Source organism: Colobus angolensis, unplaced genomic scaffold (assembly GCF_000951035.1).
Source record: "Colobus angolensis palliatus isolate OR3802 unplaced genomic scaffold, Cang.pa_1.0 Scaffold58, whole genome shotgun sequence".
NCBI lineage: Eukaryota > Metazoa > Chordata > Mammalia > Primates > Cercopithecidae > Colobus > Colobus angolensis.
This window is the reverse complement of record NW_012119376.1, coordinates 12,887,757-12,904,623: the sequence shown is the minus strand read 5'-3', so window position 1 is coordinate 12,904,623 and position 16,867 is coordinate 12,887,757. Positions and strand designations below refer to the sequence as shown.

The 16,867-nt window shown below is 37.6% G+C and overlaps 1 protein-coding gene across 2 annotated transcripts in view; it reads right to left on the bottom strand.

The window, feature by feature from the left end:
- STX7 (syntaxin 7) overlaps positions 1–611 on the bottom strand; it is a 55,068-nt gene extending 54,457 nt beyond the window's left edge. For both annotated transcript variants that reach the window (XM_011962155.1, XM_011962157.1), the window contains exon 1: positions 184–611. The gene's annotated coding sequence lies outside the window, so the exon portion shown is untranslated. The remainder of the gene's footprint in view (positions 1–183) is intronic.
- Positions 612–16,867: the final 16,256 nt, after the last annotated feature.

Here is a 16,867-nt window from a genome sequence, read left to right as displayed (position 1 = left end):
GGGAGCCGCAGGCGCTCCGGGAGCCGGGGCAGTCCGGCCCTTCCTCACCTACCGAGTGCCTGCTGCAGAGCGCAGGGCGGCGGCCACCTGACCACGCGCACGAACAAGGAGGCGCAGCGCCGCAGGGACACTGCGCCTCCCTGTCGCACGGCCAGGGAACCCCCATCCACAGGGTCCTCTTACCTGGACCTCCGCGGCTCCCTCCTACACCTCCGACCACCGTCACCCACCGACCCCGGAGCCTTCAGCTGCAATTCTCAGCTGATGGGCGGTGGCGTGGGGACGCCCAATGCGCATGCCCGCAGCACAATTCAAGGAAGAAGGCGGGGTTCACCCCTTTACTATTGGTCCGCGGGGCTGAGTGACAGCGGCCCTCACCGCCCCTCCGGTTCCAAGCTAAGGAATGGGGGTATCAGCAAAATTGCAAGGGAGCTGTTCTTTGAAGCCTGACGTAGAGATGGTGAACGCCTCTTAGCCTGCGTGCAAAAAAGCAGAGGACAGAATGGAGGACGGTTGTCTTCTTTATCAGGTGAAGCCAGCCTTCTTGCACGCGGGTCTTCACCCCGCCCCTTAGCTCCTGCCTATCTTGTTTGCTAAGCTTTAACTGCAGTAGATCGCGTTCACAGCTCTATCGAAAAATGCAAAGGCAAATACACAATCCTAGCGGGAACAATGAAGGAATAAGTGAAGAGTCATCTCTGGGTCCTCACTTAGTAAACAAGTTTTCCTAGTACATACAAGTCATTCGAAGCATTCCTGAAAAGCAGGGCGTAGTTTTCACAGGGTTTAAAACAAGCAGAGACTGTTCCAATGATAAATATGCAAATATAATGTAATTGTTAGATGAAAAACATCAATTGCTACAAATGAAAGAAAGCCCTCACCAAATTAATTAGAAGATAGATTGGTTTAGCCTTTGCCTATATTAAGGAAACACTATTTTCTAAAATGATTACCCGGATATGTGATATGAAAAGTCCAGATGCACTTAGGTGGAAAAAAGGAAAACCCAGTGTAGAATTCTGGTTGGAACTCACCAACACTAAGTGTGGAATGTTATCTGTTTAAGAGAGATGGACAGAGAAAGAATAACCCAGAAAAGGAGTAACCCACAAGATAGGAAATAAACCAGGAAAAGGCAAACTAGAGAATGAAGAGAAAAAAGAGGGAATGGTCCATCATGTCACCTGTCACAGAAAGTTCAAGTAAATAAAGAACTGAAAGTAGTGCATTGTACTTGAAAATTAGGAAGTGGCTGGTGAACGTAGGAAGAGACATTTCAATCATTGAAGGAACTCATCAAAGGATCTTACATCCGTGTGAGGTTTAGCGCACTTTCCAAATACCATTCATATTATCTTTGATAGAACTCTGGGCTCTGGGAGGGGAAGGTACAATGCACTACAGAAGAACCTGAGATTAAGTGGCCTCTTCAAGTTGCCCTGATAGTTACTGACTATGCTGGGACCAAAACTTAGCTGTCTGAGCCCTCACCCTGGGCTTATTGCAATTTCTTGCTTTAAAATATGTTATGAGTGGATTCCTTCCAGGTCTTTTGAAAACTTAAGAATAATATTTCATCCTTTGGTATTCGAATGGAAAAAAATAAACATAGTCTAGACAATCTTGCAAAATTTAGAAGTATTAGGATAAATGAATTACAAAGAGTTCCTGATACTTGTAATATTTCATCTGTGAATCTGGTTGCTACCAAGTTAAATTCAGCCAGGTGTCTTGAACCTGGTAGGGCTTAAAAAGTCTCCTAATTTGATGAGTGATAATGTCACATCTCCCCAAATAAATCCTTTCCATGTGCAGAAGTTACCTGTGACTGAAGGCTTGTAATTTGGATTTTCAGAAATAGTAATTTGGAGATTTGGGCCTTCTTGGAGAGATTTTGAAGGAAACCAGAAGTTCTTGAGTGGGGAATGTTATCTGCATTCTTGTTGTGTCCTTATTAATATAAATACCTCCTATGTAATGTTTCTCATGTAGGATGGAGACTGTCCACTGCTGTATCTCCAGTGTCTGGGATAGCAATTCCAGGGAATAGAAGGAGATAATTGCTGGTTCATTTAATAGTTACTAAACTAAAAATATTTTTTACATGACCACTGTATGATCTTCTGGGAAAGCCACAGAAGTATAAGACACAAAAAGGTGAATAGAGCAAGATAGGGACTTATTGGTAAGTGAGAAGTACAAGCTGACTTAGGAAAGTTTGTTTTTTATTTATAATACAATGGGAAAACCACAGCTAGTTTTAAAAATCTGTGCTAGATTAAAAGGAAGTTTAAATTAATACTTAATAAATAAGAGTTAGTTCAGTTGTACCTTATTTTTAAGCACCTTCCATGTCTCTCTACAGTCTACTTGTTTTCTGTTTAAGATCACACAAGTGCCTAGTCATATGCCAAGTACAGGATCGATTTTGCCCTAGCTTTTGAACATGGAGGTAATAAACAGGTATCCCATGGAAATCTTACATGGAGCATTATAGCATGATGATTGGTATATTTGTTTCTAATTTTACCTCCTGACGACTGGTATTTTCATTTCTAATTTTACCTCCTAAGTGTTGTTCATATGTGCCCTCGTCTCCCTGTCCCTCACAGTTGACATCCTGATCCACTGCAATAGCCTCCTTGTTGGATCTTCTATCCCTGGGTCTACTCAACTTTATTACTGTCAAAGCCACCACTGAATATTTGAAGCTCCAATCTGAGAATTTTGCTCCAGGTTTCATGCCGTTTCCATGATTGCAGCATTCCATGAACTGTAAATCGTAAGAAAAAACCCAAAATGATTAAATTGGGGAGAGCTGGGGAATTATGTGGGTTGAAGTAAGGAATCAGGGACTTGGTCTACAAAGAAATGTTTGGGAAACATATTATATTACATTCTTGAAGATTCACAGAACATATTTGTAAATTAAAGGCACTGAGAAGTGGTTCAGAAAAGAAACATGTATAAATTTCTTTTTATGAGTGTATTTGACGGTGGAACTTGTCTGTAAAATTTTTAAATGTGCATAATGGAAAACACTGCTCTCAAAATCAAGTTCAAGCCCCCTGCATATACACAGGGTGACCACACATTTAGTTTGCTAGGACAGTCCTAGTTAATGCTTGTTGTCCTGGCCGCCTGTCTTCTGAGCATGCCCTTTCATTCTCAAATGTGCTTCAGTTCAGATGATGCATCATATAGTCCCTACACATATAAGGACCACGTGGTCTCAATCCTGCCTTTCCAAACATCAAAATTTATGCTTGAAATATGTTGACTTAAATAACTTCTCTATATCTGTCTGCTCACCCCTCCCTCCCAGCAGCTAGCTTCCCAATCACAAACCAGAGGTTTTCTAATTTCTTTGCTTCGCTCACATAGTTCCCATTAGCTAGAACACATTTTTTCTTCTCCCTCATGTTTTAAATAATTCTTTATTTTGAAATAACTTTAGATTTATAGAGGAGCTGCAAAAATAGTACAACACTCCTATATATACCTCACCCAGGTTCCCCTAATGTTCTCCTAATGTTCCCCTAATGTTAACATCTTACACAACCATGGTCCACTTGTCAAAACTAAGAAATTAGCATTGGTATAGCAGTACCAACTAAACTAGCTTGTATTTTCCCCGCTCCAGCTCTAGAAGCAGTCATTTTGCTATTGAGCTCTTCTTCCTTTTATTGGAAAAATGTTATTTAGAAATCAAGGGCCAGGACCACCAGGTACAGTAGCATGGCTCACACCTGTAAACCCAGCACTTTGGAAGGCAAAGGCAGGCACATCCTTTGAGCCCAGGAGTTCGAGACCAACCTAGGCAATGGGGCAAAACCCTCTTGTGACCGTTAATACTGAGTATCAACTTGATTCGACTGAAGGATGCAAAGTATTGATCTTGGGTATGTCTGTGAAGGTGTCACCAACAGAGATTAACATTTGAGTCAGTGGGCTGGAGAACACAGACCCACCCTTAATGTGGTGGGCACCATCTAATCAGCTGCCAGCAAATATAAAGCAGGCAGAAAAACGTGAAAAGGCTAGACTAGCCTAGCCTCCCAGCCTACATCTTTCTCCCATGCTGAATGCTTCCTGCCCCTGAACATCCAAGTTCTTCAGCTTTGGAACTCAGACTGGCTTTCCTTGCTCCTTAGCCTGCAGACAGCCTATTGTGGGACCTTGTGATCATGTGAGTTAATATTTAATAAACTCATATATATATAATTGTATATATATGTATGTATATATATGTATAACTCATATATATGTATAATTCTGTTCCTCTAGAGAACCTTGGCTAAAACACCCATTTCTACAAAAATTAGCTGGGTGTGGTGATGTGCACAGTAGCTGTAGTCCCAGCTACTCGGGAGGCTGAGGTGGGAGGATTGCCTGAGCCCAAGAGGTCAAGGCTGCAGTGAGCCAAGATCATGCCACTGCACTGCAGCCTGGGCTGAACAGAGTGAGACCCTGTCCCTCACCCTACCAAAAAACAGAAAAGAAGAGAAATCAAGATCAAGGCACTAGCCTTCTCATTGTTACTAGGGTGTCAATGCTTCCATGTTCCCCTCAATGGACAGAGCTAGGAAATAAATGTATGTATACTAATTCATGTATGTAGGATATTTACTCCAGGCTTCATGCCATCCTCACGTTTGCTGCATGCCCCAAAATATATTTGGTAAAAATAAAAGTGCTTGGACTGGGCAGAGGTGGGGTTGGTGTAAGTTGGGGCAGGGAATCAGGGAACTGGTCCATAGAGAAATGTATATAGTATAAATTATATGCAGTATAAGCCTTATAAAAAAATATGTCTATATATTTAATTTTACAAGAAACTGCCAAATTGTTTTCCAATTGTTTCACATATCCATAACTGTATCAGATTTTACCTATATACATAAATGCATGAATTCATCTAGGCATTCCCAACTCTAATCCAACATTATAGGGGTCATTCTAACCTTCCCTCATCCTAATTTTTAGCTTCTTTCTCTAGAAGTGAGAAACCTAGCTCCCATTATTGACAATTTATGTTCTTATTTGTATAATGTAAAAAGTTAGGTTGGTACAAAGGTAATTGTGCTTTTTGCCATTATACCACAATTACCTTTGCACCAACCTAATAGCTTCAAAATTGCTAACTCCTACTCTGTGTGAGAAAAAAGTCTTTAGTGCAGTAAGTATAGTTCTTTTTGTATTTAGTCTTATAATATTGAGTCAAAACAACGTTTTCTTGAAAATCACCATGGTCAGCTCTTTACCTATCCCCTTCAGTGAAATTAGGTTATGTTTGCTTTGCAGTTAAATTCATTTGTCATAGGTCTGCATTCTATCCTATGATCCACAAATATACTGATTGATTTTCTTAAAAATTGTATAAAGCTCATTGTGGCATATAGTTCTGTGGATTTTTGACAGATGCATAGAGTAATGTATCCATAACTCCAATAGCATAGAGAACAGTTCTCTCATACTGAAAATTCCCTTTCACAACAACCTTTATTCAACCCATCCCCCTCCTCCCTCCCTTGGCAACCGCTTATGTTTTCTATCACCAGAGTTTTGCCTTTTCCAGAATGTCCTATAAATTCAATCATACAATGTATAACCTTTTGGGTCTGATTTCTTCCACTTAGCAGAATGCATTTAAGATACATCCACATTATTGTATAAATCTATAGTTTGTTTTTTTTGTGGCTGAATAATATTCCATTGTTTGGATATAACATGGCTTATTTATCCATTCACCTCTTCATTGTTCCCAATTTTTTGGCAATTATGAATAAAACTTCTATAAATACTTAAATACAGATTTTGGTAACAATAGAAGTTTTCAATCACTTGAGTGAATATCTAGAAGTAGGTTTGTTGGGCTCTATAAGTGTATATTTATTCATTTATTTTTGCTTTAAATATTGCTCTGAGGGAGGGGCCACCACACTTCTACTCAATGAAGACAAATGTTTTTACAATCTAGAGGTAATTTTTTTACACCTATTATGGCATGAATTCATAGGAAATAAGTTCTAGCAGGCAAGCTCCTTCCTATTGGTTCTCACAAAGTGTGTTTCTCTGGATGGAGCAGGCTGCTGCTTTAATTGCACTCAGGTGACTTTCTCCTTGAGATCCTTCTTTTTCTGATCATTTTCCTTCACGTGTTTCAGGAAGCTGTCTCGGCACTTAGCGTACTTAATATGCTCAATATGCACATTAATTATCTTGGCAAGAATTATGCCCTTAGCTTGTTTGTTTACAACAATGCCAACAATATGCTGGGTACCACTGTAGACTCTTCCAGTTTTTCCATGGTGACACTTGTGGGGCATTCATTTTTGAACAGCACCCATCCTCTTGATGACTACAGTATATCACCTTTCTTGTAGATTCGCATGTATGTGGCCAAAAGAACAACTCCATGTTTTCTAAAAGGCCTAGAGAACATGTATCAGGTGCCTCTCCTCTTTCCGTTTGTGTTCATCATTTTGGCAAATTACGGGAAGATGTCAGTTCTGGTTCTACATTTAATTTTACAAAATTCCTCCAAATTGTTTTCCAAGGTGGCTATATCATTTTGCATTCCCATCAGCAATGATTGAGGATCTCTGTTATTCTACTTCTTTGTCACCTTTTGATATTGCTGAATTGAAAAAATATTTTTCATTCTCATATTCTCATGGGTGTGTAGTGACATCTCATTGTGATTTTATGCATGCTTATTTGAAATCCATATGTCTTCTTTAGTGAAATGTTAATTCAAATCTTTTGCCTATTTTTTATTGGGTTGTCTTCCCACTGTTGAGTTTTAGGAATTATTTTTGTATTCTGGTGCTTTATCAAATTTATCATTTGCATGCATTTTCTCCTAGTCTGTAGCTCTGTAGCTTATCTTTTCATTCCCTTTTTTTAAAATTTTTAAAATTTTCTTTCAGAAAAGATCTAGGATCTGGCTATGTTGCCCAGGCTAGAATGCAGTGGCTATACATAGGCCTGATCATTGGACATATAACTTTTTAAACTTCTGGGCTCAAGCAATCCTTTCTTCCCAGCCTCCAGAGTAGCTAGGACTACAGGCACATGCCACCACACCCTGCTCATTCTCTTAATGGTGTCTTTCATGGAGAAATAAATCTTTAATTTTGATAAATTTCAGGTGGCCATATTTTTGTTTTATAAATTATGCCTTTAGTGATTAATTTAAAAGCTCATCACCAAACCCAAAGTTATACAGATTTTTCCTGTATTTTATTCTTAAAGTTTTATGGTTTTACATTTTACATATAGGTTTACAGTTCATTTTCAGTTAATTTTTGTAGAATGTATCAGGTATCTGTTAAGATTCATTTCGTTTGTTTTTTTGCATATGAATGTCCAATTATTTCAGTACCTTTGTTGAAAAGTCTATCTTTTCTCCAATGAATTGCCTTTGCATTTTTGCCAAAACTCAGTTGACTATGTTTCTGTGAACCTCTCTCTATTTTTCATATGCTGTTCTCTTAATCTATGTTTATATTTTCTCCAACATTGTGCTGTCTTGATTACTGAAGCTCTCTCGAGTATGTTTTGAAATTGGATAATATGAGTCCTCTGCCTTTTTCATTTTCCAGAATTTTTGATCATTTCAAAATTTCAAAATTTCTTGGCTTTTCTATAGAGATTTTAGAAGCAGCTAGTCAATATCTACAAAATCATGCTGGAATTTGATTGGGATTGTTCTGACTCTACAGAATACATTGGGAAGAACTGACATCTTAATATTGAGACTTTCAATCCATAAACATAGTGTATCTCCACATCTATTTAGATTTTCTTATATTGTTTTTCATCAGTGTTTTACAGATTCTGCACATATCTTGTGAGTCATGTGTAATTTATTCATTTGGGTACTATTGTAAATGTATTTTTAAATTTTAATTTTTACTTCTTCTTTGCTGAAATATGGAAATATTATTGGTTTTTGTATAACATCCTTGTATTCTGTGACCTTACTAAATGAAGGTATTAGTTTTATGAGCTTTTTATGTATTCTTTAGAATTTCTACATAGACAGTTGTTCTGTGAAAGGGTATGTATAAAAAGTGACCCCCAAATGCCAAAGAAGGCAAGAGACCAAAGAAGGAGGCAGACAAACCTAGTTCATTGATATTGAGTGACTTATTAGAGGGAACTTACAGACAGCAGCATGGTCTTGGGTGGCCACAAGACAAATAGATCTCTGCACTGCAACCCTTGAGATCCAGGGCATATATCTTGAGGGAAAAGTATATGTGCTCTGGAAGGAATATGTAGGTGGCTATGAGCATCAGGGCCTAAGATTTCTGTAACAGCATCAAGGGAGGTTTTGGAGAAAAACTTACAATAAATAGACATTTCTAAATAAAAAGTAATACCTCAGCAAGACATTTTGGCGGCATTCCTGGACTTGGGGTTAGTCAGAAGTCGCATGGCAGATTAGCATTTAAAATAAAGTCACTCTTTTCCCCACAAAAACAAATATAATCTGTGAATATAGTTTTATTTTTTTCTTATCCTGTATGCATTTTATTTCTTTTTCTTGCTCTGTCAAAGTAGTTAGAACTTCCATTATGACACTGAATAGTACTAATGAGAGAGGACATCCGTGCTGGGTTTCTGATCTTAGGAGGAAAGCATTCAGTTTCTCACCACTAAGCAGGATAAACAGCATGATGTTTGCTGTAGATTTTTTAAGATTTCTTTTCCTACATTAAGGATGTTTTCTTCTACTTCTAGTTTGCTGAGAATTTTAATCATTAATTAATGCTAAGTTTTGTCAAATGCTTTTTCTCCACCTATTGATTATATACTTTCACTTTTTAGTCTGTTAATATGGTGAAGAGATAGTAATTGATTTTCAAACATTGAGCCAGCCTTGCATTCCTAGGATTAATCCCACTTGGTGGTGATATATTATTCTTATTATACATTGCTGGATTTTATTTGCTAATATATTGTTGAAAATGCTTGTATTTGTATTTTTGAGGGCTATTGTCTGTAGTTTTTGCTTGTTTTTTACTTATAATATTTTTGCCTGGTTTCAGCATCATCACAATGCTGATCTCATATAAGTGGAATGTGTCCCCTCCTTTTCTATTTTCTGAAAATGATTTTGTAGGATTGGTATTATTTTGTCCTTAAATATCAGTAGGATTCACCAGTGAAACCACAAGGGACTTACTTTGTATGTTTTTAAAGATTTTTAACTATACAGCACATTCATTAGATGTAGGACCATTCAGTTGATCTATCTCTTCTTGAGTGAGTTTCAGTAGTTTGTTTCTTTTAAGAGGTTTGCCTATTTCATCTAACTTGTTGAATTTATATGTATAGGGCTGTTTGTAGCATTCCCCATTTTCTCTTTGATGTCTCAGGATTAGTAATAATATTCTTCTGTTTCTGATACTGTAATTTGCATCTTCTCTCATTTTTTCTCTTAGCCTGGAAACAGGTTTATTAATACTATTTTTTTTTAAGCTTTTAGTTCCATTGATTTTTTTCCATTATTTTTTGGTTTTCAATTTTATTTATTTTTGTGTTAATATTTATTTCCTTCCTTCTACTTGCTTTAAGTTTAATTTGTTCCTTTTTTTCTCTTGTTTCTTAAGCTGGAAGTTTAAGTTACTGACTTGTGATTTTTCTTCTTTTCTTATATAAGCATTTACTGCTACATATTTTCATTTAAGTACTGCTTTAGCTGCATCACACACATTTTGATATGTTGTATTTTTTACTTTCATTTAATTCAAAATATTTTTTAGATAACCCTTAAGACACCCTCTTTGACACAGAGTGATTTTTAGAAATGTATTGTTTAATGTTCCAAATATTTGAGGTGTTTAAGATAATTTTGTTTTATTAATATTTAGTGTATTTTTATGGTCAGAAAACATACTTTGTATGATTTCTATTCTTTTAAATTTATTAAGTTTTGTTTAATGGTCAGGAAATCATTACACCTGACTCTGAGTGGATCAAAGATGACAGACAGGGCCCAACTAGGGGCAAGTTTGAACTTCGCCATTGTGATATTTGGTGCTAGGCCGAATGGCTAATGTCTATGTTTTGCCACATGTGTTTTACTCTGGCCAGAATAGAAAACATTAATTTGGTTCCCCCATGCAATCCCTCATGTGGCATCATACAAAATTGACAGGCTTCTGCCTGTGGATCCATGAAACCAAAAAAGATTATTTTCCTTTGTATTGCAGTTTGACCCCCAAGACTGTGGTGAAGCCAGCAGGGTGACTAGGTGACTAGGGCCGCTCAAGGAAAGGGAACCCAGAAATGTGGCATGCAAGCAAAAATGGCAGCAGACTTCTGGCCTCTCTGTCTCTTTGCAAATCAGTTGTAGGAATGGTAAAAAATCACTGACTCCTCTGCAAAGTTTTAATTAATAAGAAAAAGGATTCATGAGGGTAGTCTTAAGCTGTAGTGAATCTGGTGTACTGTGTGCTAAGAATTTGTCTTTCTGTGTTGTTCTGTCATAAAAAGAGGTCCTTAGGATAGAATGCGGACCTAGGACCCCCCATAAGCTCACTGTTGAAGCCAGCCCGGCAAACTGGTCAGGTACACACTTTGCTGCAGGTGCCTGAAACAAACAAAAAACTCATTAAGATTTCCCTCCCATCCTGTTTTGTGTCCTTGGGAGCTTCACCCCATAACTACATGGTGCTACTTTCTCTTGGTCCCTGCCATTCAGGAAACAGGAATTCTGGGGTTCATATCATAGTTAGCTCTAAAAATTATCTTAATCAGTTAAAATTATCTTAATCACTTTTGCAAGCTCAGAAGTGACTGCTTTCAGCTCCTTCTGGGAAAAGCAATGGAAACTGCCCAATGCTGTAGCTTGGTGCCTTAGGCTGTATCTTTTCACAGTGGTGGCCAGGGCTCAATTCCTGGCTTGGGAAATGAGTCCTTTCTGGTTCGTTATCTCTGTGACTTTTGCCATTTATTGATTCTCTTCCCCTTGATAAACAACTTCTGACTTCCCATCTTGAATTTTCCTTTCTCTGAGCACGTGGGAGGTTACCTTTGGTAAGTTCAAAAGTCAGAAATATTTTTTGTTTGTTCTGGCTAGAGTCTGGCAATAAGATATTTGGTTACAAGTCAGCTTCATTAAAAGCAGATATTCAAGCTATAGGTATATTTGAAAGGCCTTCATGGTTTTTTCTATTCTTGGATCTTGGTTTTTTTAGAAAAACTTTTTTTTTTAAATTTATTTTCAGTCATTTGAATTGTTTTACTTTATTTGTCTCCTTGCCATGCTTGATGCACACATGAGAGGACCTAAGAGAACTTCAGAAAGCCTGAGACTCCTTGGGGAAAACAGAGGAAGTGCCACATAACCGTTTTGGGAAAAACCTCTGTTTTCCTCATGAAACCCCAGGAATTAAAGCTAAATATACTTTTGGGGATAGTTAATGGCACTGATGGGGGAATACATGGCTCTTTGCACGTTTGGATCAGAGAAGCATGCTCTTGGCCACCTAGAAGATATGGATGGCTATGTCCCCATTCCCCTCTCCCCCACTGACAGATGACTCCCATGGGAGATGGGTTGAGTCCCTCTTTTTTGGGTGTGGGGAAGGATCCAGGATCTGATATAAAAATAAGACCCTTAATTTTTGGGGGTCTCTTTTGCCTTCAGGATGTGCCTGCTTATTAGGCCCTAGAAACTGATGTCTTCCTAGCCTTGCTTTTCTGAGGACTGCACTCTGAAGCCAGTAATCCAATTAAGAAACTTGAAAACTGGCAAATGAAAAATCTTACCAATACTGGATCTTCTGTTTTTCTGTGTATTTACATGGGTTGTGTGTGTGACATTCATGAATAAAAGAGCTCTGGTTAATTGGCTTAACAATAATAAGCACTTAAATCAAATTCTTTTTCAGAAAAATAAAAACTGTAATGTCTTTTACTTTACGTGACTGTAGTAAGCTTTGGGAAATAAAGAGTTTTAAAGACTATTGGTAAAATAAAGATAGTTGGTCTAAATTAGGCAGGTCAGATATTAGGTTTGCTAAATTCTTTAAGGTAATAAACTGCTTCTTTAACTTTTGAAAGTTGTTCAACTTACCTGCTTTGGAGCCATTAGATTCCAGGTAAGGTCTGGAGACATGTGGAGTTAGCCAAGCCCCTGGCTATGCTAAAAAACAGTCAGTCTTGTCTGTCTTGGGCCCTAGGCTTCACACCTAGTACATAATTAAAATCCACTTACTTAGCAGGTTTTTCACCAAAAACAAAAATCACTACGAGTTTACACTGCAACATGTAATTAAGACACTGAAAAAACAGTTTTACATGCAAGCTGTGTGAGGCAGGTAAAATGTGCTTTTGACAAAAGATTATAAGAAAGTATGGGAATGTGTGTGTTTTCTTTTTGTTGTTCGTTTTCTTGTTTGCCTAGATTAAAGGGCTAATGGATTGTTTTAAGTTACAAAGGATAAAGCTGAAAGTTTGAACAAGTTGTGGAAGGTTTGTGAAAAATTAATCTTGTAAAAGAAATTCTGTGTGTGAACATATTGGCTAAATTTAAAGGGGTGTTATTCAGTTTTTCCATAAATTGAACATTGGAATAAAAGCACAACAGGGTTCTCTTAGAGCACTGATCTCTTTAACAAAAATTTATAAAGGATTATTAAAGATTTATGAGAATCTCACCTTATGGTCAAACTGATTAAAATAGGATAGAGTTGTCTATTAAAAACCGGGGTTGACACTAATAGTACACTAATGCAAAGGTGAAATTTGGCTTTCTCTCTTGAACAAGATTTTCATAGAATATTAAAGAATGATGAAAGATTTTTGTTTGTCTTTTGAATAAACCACAGGAAAAAGAAGGAAAAAAAAGAGACAGATTGTTTGGAAAGTTAAGTCTTCCCTTATCAATGAGTAAATGTTTTTGCCTTTTTAAAAATTTCAGGTAACCATTTTGACTAAATGAATGACCTGTCGTGACCTGGAATTCTATTTTATAATAGCAAGTGTTTTAAAGTTTTAACATATTCGACAGGCTTCATAAAATCAAATTTCAGTTTCAAAATGGTCTTTCCTGACCTCTAACTTCGGGATGCAACAGAGGGCCCCTGAAGCATCCCCAAAGAGAGGTAAACAGAATTATTTGACATGTTAAGTTACATGAGAAGCATTGTCAAAATAAAAAATAATGTTTAACCCTCTTTAGGTTACATTTTAGTGAATGTTATTAATATATGTTCCAAGCTGAATGGAATGTCTAAAATTCTAATACACCCAAGTGTATGCTATCAATCATAGTTATGGTGAGGTTATTTCAGACCACAGAAATAACCAAATTTCTTTGTCAATTGTATCTTTAACTATGACTATTCAGTCATTTCCACAGTTAATTGCTTAAGGCTGATGCAGTATCTGGAAACTTCACAAGCATGGAAAAAATCCTAGAATATGGCGTCTTTTAGGAGGATCATGAAATGATGGAAAGGACCAAAAGCACCTTTGAATACAGGTTTTATTTATTTATTTATTATTTGTTTATTTTTGAGACAGAGTCTTGCTCTATTGCTCAGGCTGGAGTGCAGTGGCATGATCTCAGCTCACTGCAACCTCTACCTCCTGAGTTCTGCAGGGAAGGGAGAGAGTAGAGAGTAGCCATACGTTAAAGTATTTGGGTGGGGATAATTTTAAAATAGACATTTCCGTTTTGGGCATTTACCTGTTTAGCCTTGGCGTCCCCTCGTTTGATCAACCCAGTACTGTTCAGATTGACCGCTAAGGGGCAGCAGAGTATGGGAAAATAAGAGGGCCATGCACAAGAATGACGTTATCTTAAAAATAGTTCAGCAATAAAGAAATGCCAAGAAATAATGAGTAATAGGTCACAATCCCCTTTATATTTTTACCTACAACTTTAAAAATTTTACTTTCAATCACCATAATTTATAATATGGTTAAGTAAATTATTTCTAAATTATGAATAAACTTTCCTCAAAAATTAGTATTTGAAAATACTTTTTTAGAGAAATTAAGAAAACTATCATGACTTCATATTTCTTCCGATACTGATCAAGAAGTGGAAATTTTTTTAAGTTGTTGAAAAAAAACATTATATCATTTGAACTCTGTAAGAATATCAATTGGATTTTGGTCTAGAAAGAATCTAATAATAGAAATTTCAGACCATTACTATATGATATGGTTTGCCTGTGTCTCCACCCAAATCTCATCCTGAATTGCAGCTCCCATAATCCCCATGTGTCAAGGGAGGGACCCGATGGGAAGTAATTGAATCATCGGGGACAGGACTTTGCTGTGCTGTTCTCATGACAGTGAATAAGTCTCACGAGATCTGATGGTTTTATAAAGAGAAGTTCCCCTGCACACGGTCTCACTTGCCTGCTACCATGTAACACATCCCTTTGTTCTTCCTTCAGCTTCCACCATGATTGTGAGGCTTCCTCAGCCATGTGGAACTGTGAGTCCATTAAACTTCTTTCCTTTATAAATTAACCAGTCTTGGATATGTCTTTATTAGCAGCACGAGAACAGACTAATGCATTATATCTAACTAGTTCCATAAGTCATAAAGTAAAATACAGCATTTTGAACAGTTTTGTTCAGGCCATAGTGCAAGATAGTAATTATTTGACTCGCATGTGACATGAGAAAAGCAATTTCATTACTTTACAATGATATTTGGTAGATACCTGACACACAGTAGATTCATAATAAATAACCATTTCTTCAACTCTTAGTTCCCTGGGTGATTAATTGTGACATATAAGATGATGGCCCCCAAATAAATCTCTCTAGTCTTTTGAGCTCTACACAGATCTAGCCATTTGTTTATTGGACAGTTCCCAATATGATTGTTCCAAGGCATCTCAACATCAAGACATGCCAACTGGAAATCTCCTCGCCTTCCATCCTCTACCCAAGCTTTTTCCTCTACCAGCTTATATAGGCCAGAATGTAAGAAATCATCCTGGAATTTTCATTTTTTCTCATCCACAACATCAAATCCATTTTCAGATTGTTTCAGGCAGAAACTTAATTTATTATAAAAGTTTCAGGAAGACCCCATAATTTACAGGAAGACATAAGAACCAGGCTCAGAGAGGAATCAGGCGAACATTCCACCACTGAATGATCTGCTTAGAAAGCCACTGCAGCAATTTGCAATCTTAGCTGAACCCTATCACCATCCCCATGGAACAGCATCACTGCAGGTGCTGGGAAGAATCTCTTACTCCCACTCGGTTTGTGTCACGTCTTCAGTTTCTGAGTGGCTGTAGGGACAAGAATGACTTTACTTTAAATGCTAATCTGCTGACTAACCCCCAGTCTGGGAATGCCACCAAAATGTCTAAATGATGTCTAGAAATGCCTATTCATTGTAGGTTTCCTCTAAAGAAATCCGAGATGCTGCTGAAGAAATCATAGACATGATGCTCACAATCACCTGTATGTTTCTTCCAGAACACATATACTTTTCCCCCAAGATAGAAGCCCTGGATCTGGGAGGTTGTTGTATGGAAATCTATTTGTCTTGCAACTGCTTAAGATGATGCTTCTGTCTTTAAGTTCCCCCAATAAAATATTGACAAACTGAATTTGTCTACCTCCTTCTTTGATTTCTTGGCTCCTTTGGCATTTGGGGGTCACTTTGGCGTATATGGCCCTTTCATGGACCCATGTGCATGCATGCGTCTTGTAGACACTGGGGAGTCATGGTGCATGGAGAGGGCCAATAGCATAACTTGGGCCCTGATTTCCTCTCCCTTGATATTCTTCACCGATAGGAAGAATATTTGAATATTAGGCAATCAAATCAATACATATCCCCTACAATTCACACACTTTATCTCCTTCTACTTACATCTAAATGGTTTTCTCTTTCTGTTTATGTAATAATTCCTTATATAACCCCAAACACATTCATCTCTTACCCAAGTGGCAACTCAGTCGTCCCAGTTACTGCTTCAGCTTCAAGTTCATGACTTCTAGGTGGCATGTGTTCCTACTCTACTCCTCTTAAAATCCTCTCTCGATAATTAATAACTTATTGACTAAATTTTACAGTTACATACCACTACACGTTGAGCATCTAAAGTCCAAAAATTTGAAATACAGAATTTCAAATCTGAAACTTTCTGAGCATCAGCATGGCACTTAAAGGAAATGTTCATTGGAGTATTTCAGATTTTGAATTTTCAGATTTGGGATGCTTAATACGAAAGTACAAGTGTTTCAGATTTGGGTTTTTTGTTTTTGTTTTTTTTGTTGCAGTTGTTTTTTGGATTTTGGAGTACTTGCATTGTACTTATTTTTATTTATTTATTTATTTTTTTGAGACAGAGTCTTGCTCTGTTGCCCAGACTGGAGTGCAGTGGTGAGATCTTGGCTCATTGCAAACTCCACCTCCTGGGTTCATGCCATTCTCCTGCTTCAGTCTCCCGAGTAGCTGGGACTACAGGCGCCCGCCACCATGTCTGGCTTTTTTTTTTTGTATTTTTAGAATTTTTTGTATTTTAGAAGAGACGGGGTTTCACCATGTTAGCCAGGATCATCTCAACCTCCTTAATCTTGTGATCCACCCGCCTCGGCCTCCCAACTGTCTTGCCCTTTAGTCTCCTTTATTCTGGAGAAGTTCTTTAGGCTTTTACAACATTAACATTTTTGAGGAATATAACCTCAACCCCCACCGCCCTCCACCCTTTTAAAAATAGGATGTTTCTCAACTTGGGTTTTTCTGAAATTTCTTCACGATTAAATCCAGGTTATGCACTCCAGACTAGAATACAATGTACAGTATATTTTGTGCTTCTCACAGCATCTTATTCAGAGGCATACCCCACCATCTGCCCTT